The sequence below is a fragment of the Bos indicus genome, chromosome 14 (genome assembly GCF_029378745.1).
Source record: "Bos indicus isolate NIAB-ARS_2022 breed Sahiwal x Tharparkar chromosome 14, NIAB-ARS_B.indTharparkar_mat_pri_1.0, whole genome shotgun sequence".
Lineage (NCBI taxonomy): Eukaryota > Metazoa > Chordata > Mammalia > Artiodactyla > Bovidae > Bos > Bos indicus.
This window is the reverse complement of record NC_091773.1, coordinates 19,416,990-19,430,424: the sequence shown is the minus strand read 5'-3', so window position 1 is coordinate 19,430,424 and position 13,435 is coordinate 19,416,990. Positions and strand designations below refer to the sequence as shown.

The 13,435-nt window shown below is 51.0% G+C and overlaps 1 long non-coding RNA gene across 1 annotated transcript; it reads left to right on the top strand.

Annotated features, from left to right (window-relative positions):
• The first annotated feature begins 2,379 nt into the window (after nucleotides 1-2,379).
• On the top strand, nucleotides 2,380-11,867 carry LOC139186887 (uncharacterized). Its single transcript, XR_011570566.1, has 2 exons — nucleotides 2,380-2,898; nucleotides 9,403-11,867. It is a non-coding gene; the product is annotated as an uncharacterized lncRNA (long non-coding RNA).
• Nucleotides 11,868-13,435: the final 1,568 nt, after the last annotated feature.

The following is a 13,435-nucleotide window of genomic DNA, read 5'->3' as shown; positions in this document are numbered from 1 at the left end:
TGATGTGCATTTCCCAGATGAAAGGCGATATCGATGATAGTTGCATGTGTCTCTTTGCCATCTGTACTACTCCTTGGAAAAACGTTCAGTCCCAATTTTTAATTGGGTATTTGGAGGTTCACTTGTGTCAATTCTTCATCCGTTTTGGATATGAACCCCTTTTCAGGTGATATTGTTCGCAAATATTTTCTCACATTCAGGTTGCCTTTCATTTTGTGAATGGTTTCCTTTACCCTTGGAAAGCTTTTCAGTTGGATGGAGTCTCATTTGTTCTGCTTTTGTTTCTCTTGCCTGGGGGGACAGATCCAGAAAATGTTTCTAGGACTGATGTCAAAGAGTGTACTGCCTGTGTTTTCTTCTAGCAGTTTTATGGCTTCAGGTTTTGCATTGAAGTGTTTGATTCATTGTGAGGTTGCTTTTGAGGATAGCATGGAAAGGATTCCAGTGTGATTCTTGTGCATGTGTGTGCAGTTTTCCCATCACTACTCACCGAAGAGACTCTCTTTTCCTCCTTGTGTAGTCTCACCTCCTTTGTCATAGATGAACGGACTGTATCACTTCACTCACTTCAGTCGCTCAGTCGTGTCTGACTGTTTGTGACCCCATGAACTGCAGCACACCAGGCCTCCCTGTCCATCACCAGCTTTCCCGGAGTCCACCCAAACCCATGTCCGTTGAGTCAGTGATGCCATCCAACCATCTCATCCTCTGTCGTCCCCTTCTCCTCCTGCCCTCAATCTTTCCCAGCATCAGGGTCTTTTCAAATGAGTCAGCTCTCTCTCTATATGCTTATTTCTGGGCTCTCAATTCTGTCCCATGGGTCTGTGTGTATATCTTTTGTTCTCATACCATACCATCTTGAGTATTATTATTGTAGTATATTTTGAAATCAAGGAGGGCTTCCCTGGTGGCTCAGATGGTGAAGAATCTGCCTGAAATGCAGGAGACTTGGGTTCAATCCCTGGGTTGGGGAGATCCCCTGGAGAAAGTAATGGCAACCCACTCCAGTATTCTTGCTGCTAGACCATGCTGAATGGAAGTGGTGAGAATGGTCAGGTTAGTTAGGTATAAGCTCAACTGGCTCTCGTCCCCTTGCTCCCTCTCTATCTCTCTGAGGCTTCCAGGAGGGACAGGACTAGTCCATGGTCACACATGGCTCAAGGAGTAAACTGGACCATTATTTTTCTACTCCCCAGTCCTGGGCACAGTTTTGTGAACTGTGTACCTTCTTTGACCCAGTGTCCATTTAGAGCTTTCCTAATTTTAATGGGGTTGTGTTAGAGTTCTTTGTATATTTTGAGATAAAACCTTTATTAAATATGTGTTTGCAAATATTTTTTTCCCAGTTGTGTTGTTTTTTGATTTTTTGAATGAGGTTTTCACAACAGTAGCAATCTTTAATTTTATAACATCCATGGAATCTCTTGCTTTTCTTTCTGGAATGGTGTGTTTTGTGTTGTGTGTTACAACTACAAAGCTTGTGATCTACATGACCAAACCCAAGCTCATGTCAATTTTGTTTTGTGTTTTCTTCTATAATTTTGAATAGTTTTGCATTTAAAATTTGTGAGAAGGTAACAGGAAGGCCAGAGGCCCCCAAGCAGCAGGGGGAACTGCAAGTGGCAGACGTTTTTTGTTTTCTTTTGTTTTCCCCTTCTCTGTTGATCAAACAGGTTCTGCCTAAGACTAACTTTTTTTTTCTTTTCTCAAACCTTGGGCTAATAATGGCTCAACAAGGCAGTATTCATGGCAATTGTTTTATGGCCAGGAATGATACAACTTGTGCCATCCTATCTCAAAAATGCATATTGTGAGAGGGGGGGCCTGGTGAAACTCCCCTCACCCTTGAGGTGTTTCTTTTATCTGATTAGAAGCTCGCTAACAGACATAAAATGCCTTGCTAAAAACTAGCACGTGGGCATTCTATCTGCCCCTTCTGATGTCCATGTCCGAAGCTTTCTCTATCTCCCTTATACTTGAATAAAATTCTGTTACACAAAAAGCCCCAGTGGTCAAGCCTCGTCTCTGGCCCCGGATCAAATTCTTCTCCTCTGGAGGCAGCAAATCTCAGCATAGCACGTGGACAGTAGCAGCAACCTTTCAAGTTGTCTATAAATAATTTTGAGTGAATTTTGTGTACCTCGTAAAGTTTGCGTCTACATTTATTTCATTCTATGTGGTTTTCAATTCTTTGTTCTTTACGTATTTTTTAAAAGTTATGGGATATTGTCTTCAAAAGACCCAGCATCAGGGTCTTTTCCAATGAGTCAGTTCTTTGCATCAATACTTTGGCCACAAAGTATCGGAGCTTCAGCTTCAACATCTGTCCATCCAACGAATATTCAATTTGAGTTTGAATTTCCAGTTTAATGGGTTTCCCTAGTGGCTCAGCTGGTAAAGAATCCGGCTGCAATGCGGGAGACTTGGGTTCGATCCTTGGGTTGGGAACATCCCCTGGAGAAGGGAAAGGCAACCCACTCTAGTATTCTGGCCAAGAGAATTCCATGGACTGTATAGTCCATGGGGTCTCAAAGAGTCCGGCTCGACTGAGCGACTTTCGCTTTCCAGTTTAACAGACTCAGCAGTTCTGCCAGCAGCGGCCGCTGTGCCCCGTGACCTGTGAGTGAGGCGTGGCCGGCACTTTCCTTATTGACCACAGGGTGGCGCTGAGCCCGCGTGACTGACTCACAGCGCATGCGTGTTCCCTGCAGCTCCGACTTAGCGTAGCTGAGGGGAGTTTGTCCGCTCAGGTACGGCAGGGCTTCGTCTGGGACTCCCAGGTGAGCGCTCAATCGCCTTGGAAGTCGCTGGGGTGTCGGCTTCAGGACAACACGGGGCGGCGTCCACACTGATGGGAGCTGGGATTCCTGACGACTCAGGCGACGTCGAGAAGAAAAGGTGGGGAAAATTCAGGAGAAGTTTGGTGAAGTTTCCTGTGTGCGAATGACTACTGTTTTCAGGCGACCCAGGAGGCCGTGATGGAAAGCGGGGGTTTTAGTCAGTTGTAGACGGTGTAGACGGTGTCCGGGGCCCGTCTTTGGATGTGGTGTCTAGTTTTCCCAGCTCTGTTTATTGTGGGGACTGTCCTTCCCCTTGGTGAGTCCTCGGCCCCTTTGCCATGGATAACGGACCATCCATGTGGGCAGAATTCTGAGCCCTCTATCCTGTACCTCTGGCCGTGTGCCTGTTTTTTTGTGCCAATTCCGCACAGTTTTGTAGCTTCACCAGATTTAGTGTGGAGTCAGGGAGGGAGATGCCTACAGACGGTTCTTTCTTGGGGTCACCTTGGCTATTGGGGGTCCTTTGTGATTCACACAAATGTTAGGAGGATTTGCACTTTCTGTGAAAAATATCATTGGAAATTTAGGAAGGATTGCATTCACTGTGTGCTTTGAGTAGAATGGACATTTTAACAACCGTATTTGTTCTGTTCATGAACACAAGTTGTTCCGTCACTCAGTCCTGTCCGACTCTTTGCAACCCCATAGATTGCAGCGCGCCAGGCTTCCCTGTCCGTCATCAACTCCCGGAGCTTGCTCAGACTCATGTCCATCCAGGCAGTGAGGCCATCCAACCATCTCATCCTCTGTCACTCCCTTCTCCTCCTGCCCTCAGTCTTTCCCAGCATCAGGGTCTTTTCCAATGAGTCAGTTCTTTGCATCAATACTTTGGCCACAAAGTATCGGAGCTTCAGCTTCAACATCTGTCCATCCAACGAATATTCAGGCTATCAATGAATATTCATGGTGAGCAGAAGTATCTTTAACTAATTCTTCTGTTCCATGAGCACAGGTATCTTTCCAGTGATTTGTATCTTCTTTGGTTTATTCATCATTGTCTTAAAGTTTTCAGTGTACGGGTCTTTGACGTCCTTTGTTAAATTTATTCCTTGATATTTAGTTCTTTTTGATGCAATTGTAAATAGAGTTTTTTCACTTTTGGATGGTTCATTATTATTGTTTAGGAATGCAGTTGATTTCTGTGTATTTATTTTGCATCTTTACTGAATTCATTTATTATTTCTAGTAGTTTTTTGGTGGAATGATGTAGAAAATTGGAATTTTAAATCCCAGTTTCTGCCACATCCAGGTTGTCCACAACAGGGAGGAAAGGGAAGTCCTTTATGTTGTTGTTGTTGTTGAGTTGCTCAGTTGTGTCCGACTCTTTGTGACCCCATAGACTGCAGCACACCAGGCTTCCCTGTCCTTTGCCATCTCTAGGAGCTTGCTCAAACTTGTGTCCATTGAGTTGGTAATGCCATCCAACCATCTCGTCCTCTATCGTACCCTTCTCCTCTGCCTTCACTCTTCCCCAGCATCATGGTCAGGCTTCCCTGGTGGCCCAGATGGTAAAGAATCTGCCCACAATGCAGAAGGCCTGGGTTCAATCCCTGGGTTGGAAAGATCCCCTGGAGAAGGAAATGGCAACCCACACCAGTGTTCTTGCCTGAGAAATCCCATGGACAGAGGGTCCTGGAAGGCTATAGTCCATGGGGTTGCAAAGAGCCTCTATAGGGAAGCCCTAATATAGTCTTCCCACAGTGGCTTCTGAATTCCATGTGGATTTTGAGTGAACTGGATCTGGATAAGGCTTGGCCTCTATATGGAAGTTTAATATTTTCTTTGCTTTTCTGGCATGGTTTTGACATGGTACTTTGAAAAGTATTTTATTTTCCAGTAATTTCAGATGTATAGACAACTTTATGTACATGAGAGCAAGTTTTGTGTCTTGATTAGATATATCCCTAAATATTAATGTTAACATTTAAATGGAATTATTTTTATAAGCTCATTTTCAGATTATTTATTGCTAGTGTATATGTACAAGATAGGTTTTTGTAAAGTGATATTTTGTCCTATGACTTTGCTGAATTAGTTGACTAGTCAAATAATTTTTCGTTGTTATAGGAAGTTTTGCATATAAGATAGTGTGATCTGTGTTCTGTGAGCAGACACAGTTTTAATTTTTCTGTTCATGTATGAATGCCTTTTATTTCTTTCCTCAGACCTCTGGGTAGAACTTCCAGTACCCTACTGAGTAACAGTGGTGAAGGCCGGCTTCCTGTCCTTGTTCCCAATTTCAGGAGTAAATCTTCCACTGTTTTTCACTGAGCATGAAGCTTGATGTGGCTTTGTATGCTACTCTCACATTGAACAAATTTCCTTTTATTCCTACTTTCTTGAGTGTTTGCATCATGAGATAGCACTGGACTTTGATTATAGCTTCCTCTGCAGTAATTGAAATGATCATGTGTTTCTGCTTCACAGTTTATAGTGGTTCAATACACTGCTTAGTTTTAATATGTGGAACAACCTGACATTTCTGGTGTAGAGATATTGCTTATGGCACCGTCCATTCAATGTTCTGATGGTTTCATGTTGCTGTAATTTTGTGGAGAATTCTTGCTTTCATGTTTATACGGTATACTGGTGTAGTTTTCTTATTATTACGTACTGTTTGATTTGATTAGCTTTGGCTTGGTGTTGGTGGCTTGAAGGGATAGCCTTAGGGCTGAGACTGGTGTGCGGGCTGGGTTATGGGTTATGGTTGCTGAAAAGTGATGCTCATGTTGCAGACCAGGCCACCTGCCTCTGACATCCCCATCCCGCCAGCTCCTGCCTGGCCCTCTAGAGACTGCTCAGTGCCCAGAGGGCAGGGGTGGTCCCCTAGTTGGCCTCCCTCCTGCCTCTGCCTGTCCATCTGTCCTGCCTGAGTCAGGGCACTGCTTCCTCCATGAGGCTTCTGGATTCTGGCCTTGGAACCCCACCCCCCCTACACACACATCCCCACAAGCTGTGTTGACCACCAGGATTTGTCACCTCAAGAGGCCCAGGAACTTGGACTCCCCAGGACCTCAGAATGGGACTTTGTGTGCAGATGGGCCACTGCAGAGCTGCCCAGGTTGAGATGAGGTCACTGACCTCTATGTGAGGGGGGAGCAGTCCTCATGGGGGAGAAGGAAGGTGAAAGCAGAGACAGAAATGGGCAAAGAGAGACCTGGAACCAGCTGACCACAGAGCCTGCAGGAGGAGCAGGCCCCCAGCACCTGGACCTAGGGCTCCAGGCCTGAGGGTAAGTGTCCCCTATTACACCCCTCACACCTCCCCCCACACACCTGGTGTTCTGTGTTGGGGCCACAGGAATCCCAAACCTGGCCTGTGGAGGCTGGGGCGTCGTGCTTGTTGAAACCCAGGGCAGTCACTAGCTGCCTCCCTCTGGACGTAACCCCGCCCTTTCCCGGAGGAGGGACCCAAGGTCCAGGAAGACCCACTCTTCCCTGTGGTATGGCTGCCTGCCCCCTGTCCACTGGGCATCTCAGGCCCGAGAAAGAAGCCACAGTGGTGTAGTGACCATGGTGAGTGCCTGCAGGTCGCCCATACCCACCTCCTGCCCTGAGTGTGGCCATCTTAGAAGGGGCCCTCTAGACCCCGATGCAGGTGCCTCGTTTCACAGGGTAGGCCCTTGCGCCTTGTTCTCGGAGGAGGGTGTCGAGAGCCGTGGTGACCGACGCCTGTGAGTCTGTGGGCCAGAGAGGTCTTGCCCAAGAGCCCAGGCACAGCTGGGCCAGGACGGATCCACCCCTCCCCTCCCGTGTATCCCATGGAGTGAGGATCAATTCCCATTAACCCCCAGGAAGAGACAAAACCCCCAGAGGACTAGACCGTCCACAGATCGGGGACTGAGTGTGCGCCTCATTCCCTCAGAGAGAGCAATGTCTTCACCAGGGCCTCCAGATTGGCCCATGTCCCCGCCAACATCCAGCCTCGGGGACCATCCAGACAGAAATCCCCTTCCAGGAGCAGGGGCCCCTGTGCTTATAGACCCCGCCTTTGGGAAAGGGGGCCGGCCCGAGGGACGATGGGCGTGCCCCAGTGCCCCACGCTCACTGACCATCGTCCCCACCCCCCTGCCCCCTCCTGCTCCCTGTGGCCTCACCCCCTCATTTGGAGACCCTCCTCTCTAGGCTCCAGGCACCCACGCTTCCCACCTCATCCCCATTTCTCTCCAGTTCAGTTTGCCCTTTTCCACACCGGGTGAAGAGGAGAGTGAACACCTCATGCCGGTGTTTGCAGCTGTGTCGATGGATGCAGCTGTGTCGATGTCCAGCTAGACCTGGCTGCGGTCTAGCTGGACACCGGGTGGTTTCCAGGGGTACAGGGCTCGGCGTCGCCCAGCAGGGAGCAGCTCTGACACTCGTGCCCCACACCCCTCGTCCAGCCTCAGGGGTGACCCAGGACCCTCCCTGGGCTTCCCCGACCCTTGGTCGGTGTCCTCCATCATGCGCTGACAGGCGAGGGTTCCCTCCAAATGCTCCTAAACGCTTCACCCCAACACCCTTCCCGCAGTCGGCCCCTTGTCCTGTGGGGATGCCCCACCCTCACCAGGTCTCGACTGCATGGCAAGGGCAGACATCAGGCCCGTTGTATGCACTGCTGTGCATCCTGCTGTGTACACAGGTATGACCCTGCCCCAGGACTGGGAAATGCAGCCCTACAGGGGATGTGGGGAGACGTGACTGACCACAGGGTGGACGTCAGCTCTCAGCTCACGGGCGAGGGCAGCCGGCTTCTCGCTCCTGGGACCCTTTCTCACCCAGCCTGACCATGACCTGGCTTTGTTCCACCCTGTTGTCCCTCTGTTGGCCTTGCTCTGTGAGCATAACAGGCCAGTGTGGCCAGTGGCCACAGACTGAGGCACATGGACACTAGCTGACCCCGTGCGCCCTTGCTGGCCACTCGGGACAGGCGCTGCCCTGGGGCCTGTGCGCTGGGGGCTCAGCTGTGCACAGAGAGCCCAGGCCTCTGCTTCTGGCTCTGGAGTCACCTTGAGTCTGCCGGGGGTGTCTCTGCTCCCTGGGCCTCTTTTCCAGGCTGGTCTGTTATGATGGCATGGTGCGTGGTGGGGCTTCCCGAGTCCCCGGGGGGCTGGAGGCTGAGGTCAGGCACATCCTGGCCCCATGTTGATGTGACAGACCCCAGTAAACCCTGCACCTCAGGACTCAGGTGGGCTTCCTGGGCTGCTACAGCCAAGGAGGCTGGACTCTGCTCCACACATGTCCTTGCTGAGTTTAACTGCATCCTTCATCATAACTAACCCTGAGTATAACAGCTTCAGGGACTTCTGGGAGGCGGTCTCTGGATCCCTGACTCTGCAATCAGGGTCAAAAATGGTGGAGGGTCATGGGGCCCTGGAATCGAAGGGCCCTCTACCAGGGGGGTGGGTAGGAGACCCCAGGTGGTAGTTAGCTGAGTCCAAGGCCCTCCCAGGTATGAGGCATCCTAGCCCCTGTGCATCACAAAGAAGCCTGGTCCCTGCTTCTGAGAAATTCCCTAGGGTGGGTCCTGGTGCCAGAGGTGCCCCTATGCTGTGGCTCCTGAGTTTCCAGGGAGGACAGAGGAGTGAGGAGAGACTTGTCCACAGAAAGAGAGATTCTGTCAGAACAGAGCCTAGGGCTGCCACACCCCAACCTCCACCACCAGCCCAGGTGCACTGCGGCATGGCCGTGAGAGCAAGGCTCCTTCCCCCACAAGACACGCAGGACACGTGGGGCACTGGCCACTGGACCCCCAACTCAGTGTTAAAACCTCCCACTCAGGCCTGTTGAGTGAGAGACACCATTTGAAGACTATTAATGGGGTGGGGTGGGTGGGAGTGAATGCCCAGGGGGGTGAAGCTGGGGTGGGGCAACTTGGAAAGTCACCCAAGGCCAGGCTCTCCCTGCAGCAACCCCCCATGTGAACCCAGGTGGAGGTGGACCCCTCGAGTCAGAGCCCCAACGGTTCAGACACTACATTCTGGGCCTTTGGGGCACCAGTGCCCAAGCAGCCCCCGTTCTTGTCTATACCTGCTGCAGTCAGGGCTGGCCCTGTCTTCGTCTTCTTACTAGTATTTTATTTGTATTTTTGGAGAAGATTTTTTCACAAGAAACACGGATTTTTTTTTTTTTTTTCAAACAAAAGGTTTACACATTAAGAATCTATTGTTTTGGAAGAATAGAAAAAGTCTCTTCGGCTAGCAAGGCATAATTCAGATCGGAGGAACTAGTGAAGCAAGTTATATCCTGGAAGTTCTGATTGATCCAGTTTTAGGAATAAGATTGACTGTCTTCTTATCTAGTTGTGTAAGGCTCCTAATGTGCTGTCTCAGCTCGAGACTGGTAACACTCACAATCGAGCCTCCATGGTCCCATCTGGTGTGGACACGGCTGGCTCACTCTCCAGGAGGCTGCATCTGTTCACAGAGGCCACCAAGCTGCTCCCCAGGTGCCCCAGTCCTGTTGTTACTATTGAGGGCACAGACCTCTGCTCTCTGCCTGTTCCCACTCCTGCTGGGCTGACTTCTGTCTGGCCTTCTCCACTCTACTGACAGGCTCTTTAACTCTGGGTTTTTCTTTACATGCAGGTGGATCCATGGCTTGGCTTCTGCAGACTTCTTCACCAGCGTTGACCTGGATGGCACAGAAGAAGGTTGATCCCTGGGTCCAGAGTCCAGCCCCGCCACTGCCCTGTCTTCTTCATGGCCAAGTTCTCACCCGTCCCAGCAGGCCTCTTGGGGGCCACTGGGATGGGGTGTCCATGGCAGGAGCAGGGGTCCACGACGGGATGGGGGTGTCCACACCAGGACTGGAGGGTCTTTGGGGGGCTGGAGGCCACGGGGCAGGCAGGAAGGCTCCCAGCATTCAGGCGGGTCCACACATCATGGTCGTAGGCCCGCCCACAGTGCACCAGGCTGTCGATGTGGTAGAAGGTGCAGTGGTCCGGGGACCACCAGTCCAGCCTGCGCAGGTGCCTGACCACCAACTGGTCAGTGTAGAGTATGCACAGGGAGCCCTGGCCATGCTCCCGCACTTCGGGAGGACACTCAGCATGGTCCCTGGGATCACCAGGAGGTCAACCAGCAGGGTCCCCCCAGGCAACCTCACTAAGTTACAGTAAGAAACAAAAGACACCTCCATGCAGGAAGACGGAAAGTCACCAGCCTGAATGCTGTCCTGAGGAAGGCAGGCTGGCATCTGGGAACTGGGTGCTGTATGGAGTGAATGAGTGGCTCCCAGATGCTATGTCCATGTCATGACTTCAGAATTTGAAAATGGAACCTTCTTTGGAAGTAGGTCTTTTGCAGGTGTAATTGGTTACAAATCTGGAGAGGAGGTCATCCTGGATTGGGGTGGCCCTAAATCATTGAGAGCGTCCTTCTAAGAGACACAAACACAGAGGAGATACCAGGTGAAGATGGAGCCAGAGGTGGGAGGGAGGGGGCCACAAGCCCAGGAACACCTGGAGCCCAAAAAACTGGAAGAGGCAGGAAGGACCCTGTGCTGGAGCCTCTGGAGGGACCGCAGCACTGGGACACCCTGACCACAGACGGCTGGTCTCCAGCCTGAGAGGGGACAGGCTTCCGGTGTTCAGAGCCTCCGTGTGTGGTCATTTGTCACCGCTGCCCCAGGAAGCTCATGCAGCTGGTGGGAAGCTCCCTGCCCTGTTCTAAAGCCTCCCTCCCATTAGGGGCAGGCCCCTGCACCGGTGCTGTTTGCACTAACCATGAGGTTCATGCTGAGCCTGGCTCCCCTTCTGGGCACTGGTATTCTGGAGGGAGAGGGCAGATACCACCACATGACCAGCCCCCAGCTGGGTGCCAAGTCTCCAGTGAGCTTCCCTGGGGAGTTGGGGTGGGGGTGACTGTCAGGGCTTTGCCCTTTGTCATGGGGGAAGAGACACCCCAGACACCCTCGAGGAGGGAGAGGCACGATGGGTGAGTGACCGGCTCAGGGCCCCCACTGGTGCCTCCCCACTGCGCCCTGAGGCCCGTCAGAGCTGTGAGCACCCCAGCCGGTGCTGAGCCCTGGAGCCCCCCAGCAGGCCCCGCCCCTTCCTCCACTTCTAGTAGGTGGGACACCCCTTCCCCTTGTCACTTCAAGAGCACTGCAGGCCCTGCCCGCTTTGTCCTCTTCTAGTTGGTGCAACACCCCTTCTTGTCATTCCAGGAGCACTGCAGACCTCGCCCTCTTCCTCAATGTCTAGTAGGTGTCACACCCCTTCTCCTTGTCACTGTAGGAGCACAGCAGACCCCGCCCCCTTCCTCCACATCTAGTAGGTGGGACACCCCTTTTTGTCATTCCAAGAGCACAGGAGACCCTGTGTCTTCTTCCATGTCTAGTAGGTGGGACACCCCTTCTCCTTGTCACTCCAGGAACAGTTCTGGAGCCAATGTGTGACTGGTTCTGGGGTTTGCAGGCTGAGCCCCTGATTCTGTGCCCCCTTCACCACATGAGCACTAAGAGCAAGCTATCTACCCTGCTGCCTGAATGCCCTCACCCCCACTCAGTATTCTCAGGGAAGGATTAGAGGCTTCTGTAGCAGCATCTGAACCCTCCTTTAATAGGGGTATCCTTGTTCACAACCCTTTAACCCCAACCTTTAGCTGCTGCTGCTAAGTCGCTTCAGTCATGTCCGACCCTGTGCGACCCCATAGACGGCAGTCCACCAGGCTCTGCAGCCCCTGGGATTCTCCAGGCAAGAACACTGGAGTGGGTTGCCATTTCCTTCTCCAGTGCATCAAAGTGAAAAGTGAAAGGGAAGTCGCTCAGTCATGTCTGACTCTTAGCGACCCCAGGGGCTTCTGTAGCAGCATATGAACCCTCCTTTAATAGGGGTGTCCTTGTTCACAACCCTTTAACCCCAACCTTTAGCAGGAGGTAACAAAAGTCTCTAAGGTAAAGGTTCCAGAGAAGAATGGTAGCTACAAGCAAAACTAGATGGAACCAGCTGGGACCAAGCTGGCAATGAATCTGACTTCCAACAGACATTGTGTGTTGATTTTTCTGTATTATTGATGTTGGAGATAAATGGGCTCTAGATTAGACATAACTGGCCTCCTGTTTGCATTTCACGGGACACAAATAAGTGTACTTTATTTCATGGTGGATACTTACAACTGTTAGCATTTCTGAAGGAAGAGTTAGATGGGCTAGGTATTTTCAGTCAGCCTCCTGTTTGCCCTCTGAAATGGAAATAACAACAGAGAGTAAATAGCCAGTGTTTGTCTCTTGCAAACACCTTAAGGTAACAGTCACGGCAAGGACAAAGAAGGGGGCGCAAAATCCTGTATGAGTAAAAAGTTAAGGGATCTCTGCCCACCACTCTTTTGGGACAAGGGAGACACTACGTGTGCACAGAAGGTCTTCTTATGGGTCAAAACTCAAGAGATAATGCCAGGAGCAATGAGTCTTGCTTTTCCCAGAAGACTTCACTTCAAGATCCATCCTGGCTGAAGAGTGAGTGTGCACCCAAGGGGAGGGTCCCAGGGTAGGTCAGGTGTGGGAAAAGAAACCGGATAATCAGCCTGAAGGAAAACAACGACCCGGAAGAACTGCCCCATATAAGTGACTTAACCATCTCTTTACTCACTTAACCCTCTTCCTCACTCGGGGGGACGCCCACACCCTTTCTCTGCTGTGCTTCTATCTTAACAAGCCGTTTCTCCCTGTGCTTCCCCATTTGTTGTTATTCTATGTCTCTAAAAAATTTATACCTGAATTTAGTTTCTGTCTCTGTGATAAATACACTTTTCACCGTGGGTAAAGATCCAGGGAAAAATGGCTTCTAGCTTCTAGCCCTTGCCGATCTGGTGGCTAGGATTCGTGGTTCTCATCCAGGTTCCCCAGGTTCAATTCCTGGGCAGGGAATTAAGATCTCCTTTCATGTCACCACTGGCTGCTAACTTGATCATTATATTAAGTGACACACCTACTGGTGGCCATACACAACGTGAAGAACCAAAAAAAGGTAAAAATGAGGTGGCCCCCTGCTAATTCGGAAAAGCCCTGCCCTTCCCCTAAACGTACCTGCCTCCCCAGCATTAGCCTCACTCCTCCTCCCAGTGTCTTTACTGTTTAAAATCAAACCACTTTCCCCAGGTGGGCGAGAAGTTGAGCTGTGAACTTAGTTCCTGCTTCTCTGTTCTTTGGCGTCTGAGTAAAGCCTGTGCTGTGTTGCTCTTGGCTTTGATTTCATAATTGTCCTCTTGAGCCCAAGTGGAAAAAGGAAGCCTTCCCTGTTGAGGCAGAGAGCCTTGACCAGGCTAGGGCCTGAGCAGAGTCCATAGGACAACTTGGTGACAATCTGTGAGGGGATGGTGGTCTCTGCCTGTGGGGTGGTGGAGGGCACACCTACAGCTACAGTACTGGCTCCAAGGATGAGCATCAGGACGCAGAGATGATGTGAGCCAGATGATGCTCTTGTGAGGGCAAGAGTCAGGCTCTAGTGAGGACCACATTCAGGCTGTCTTGATGACCAGAGACAGGGCCCAGTGAGGGCCAGAGCCAGGCCCTAGAAAGGATGAGATTCAGGCCCTAATGAGGATGAGTGTCAGTGCCTAGTGAGGACCTGAGTAAGGCTGTAGTGAGGACCAGACGGGGCCGAGTGAGACCCAGAGT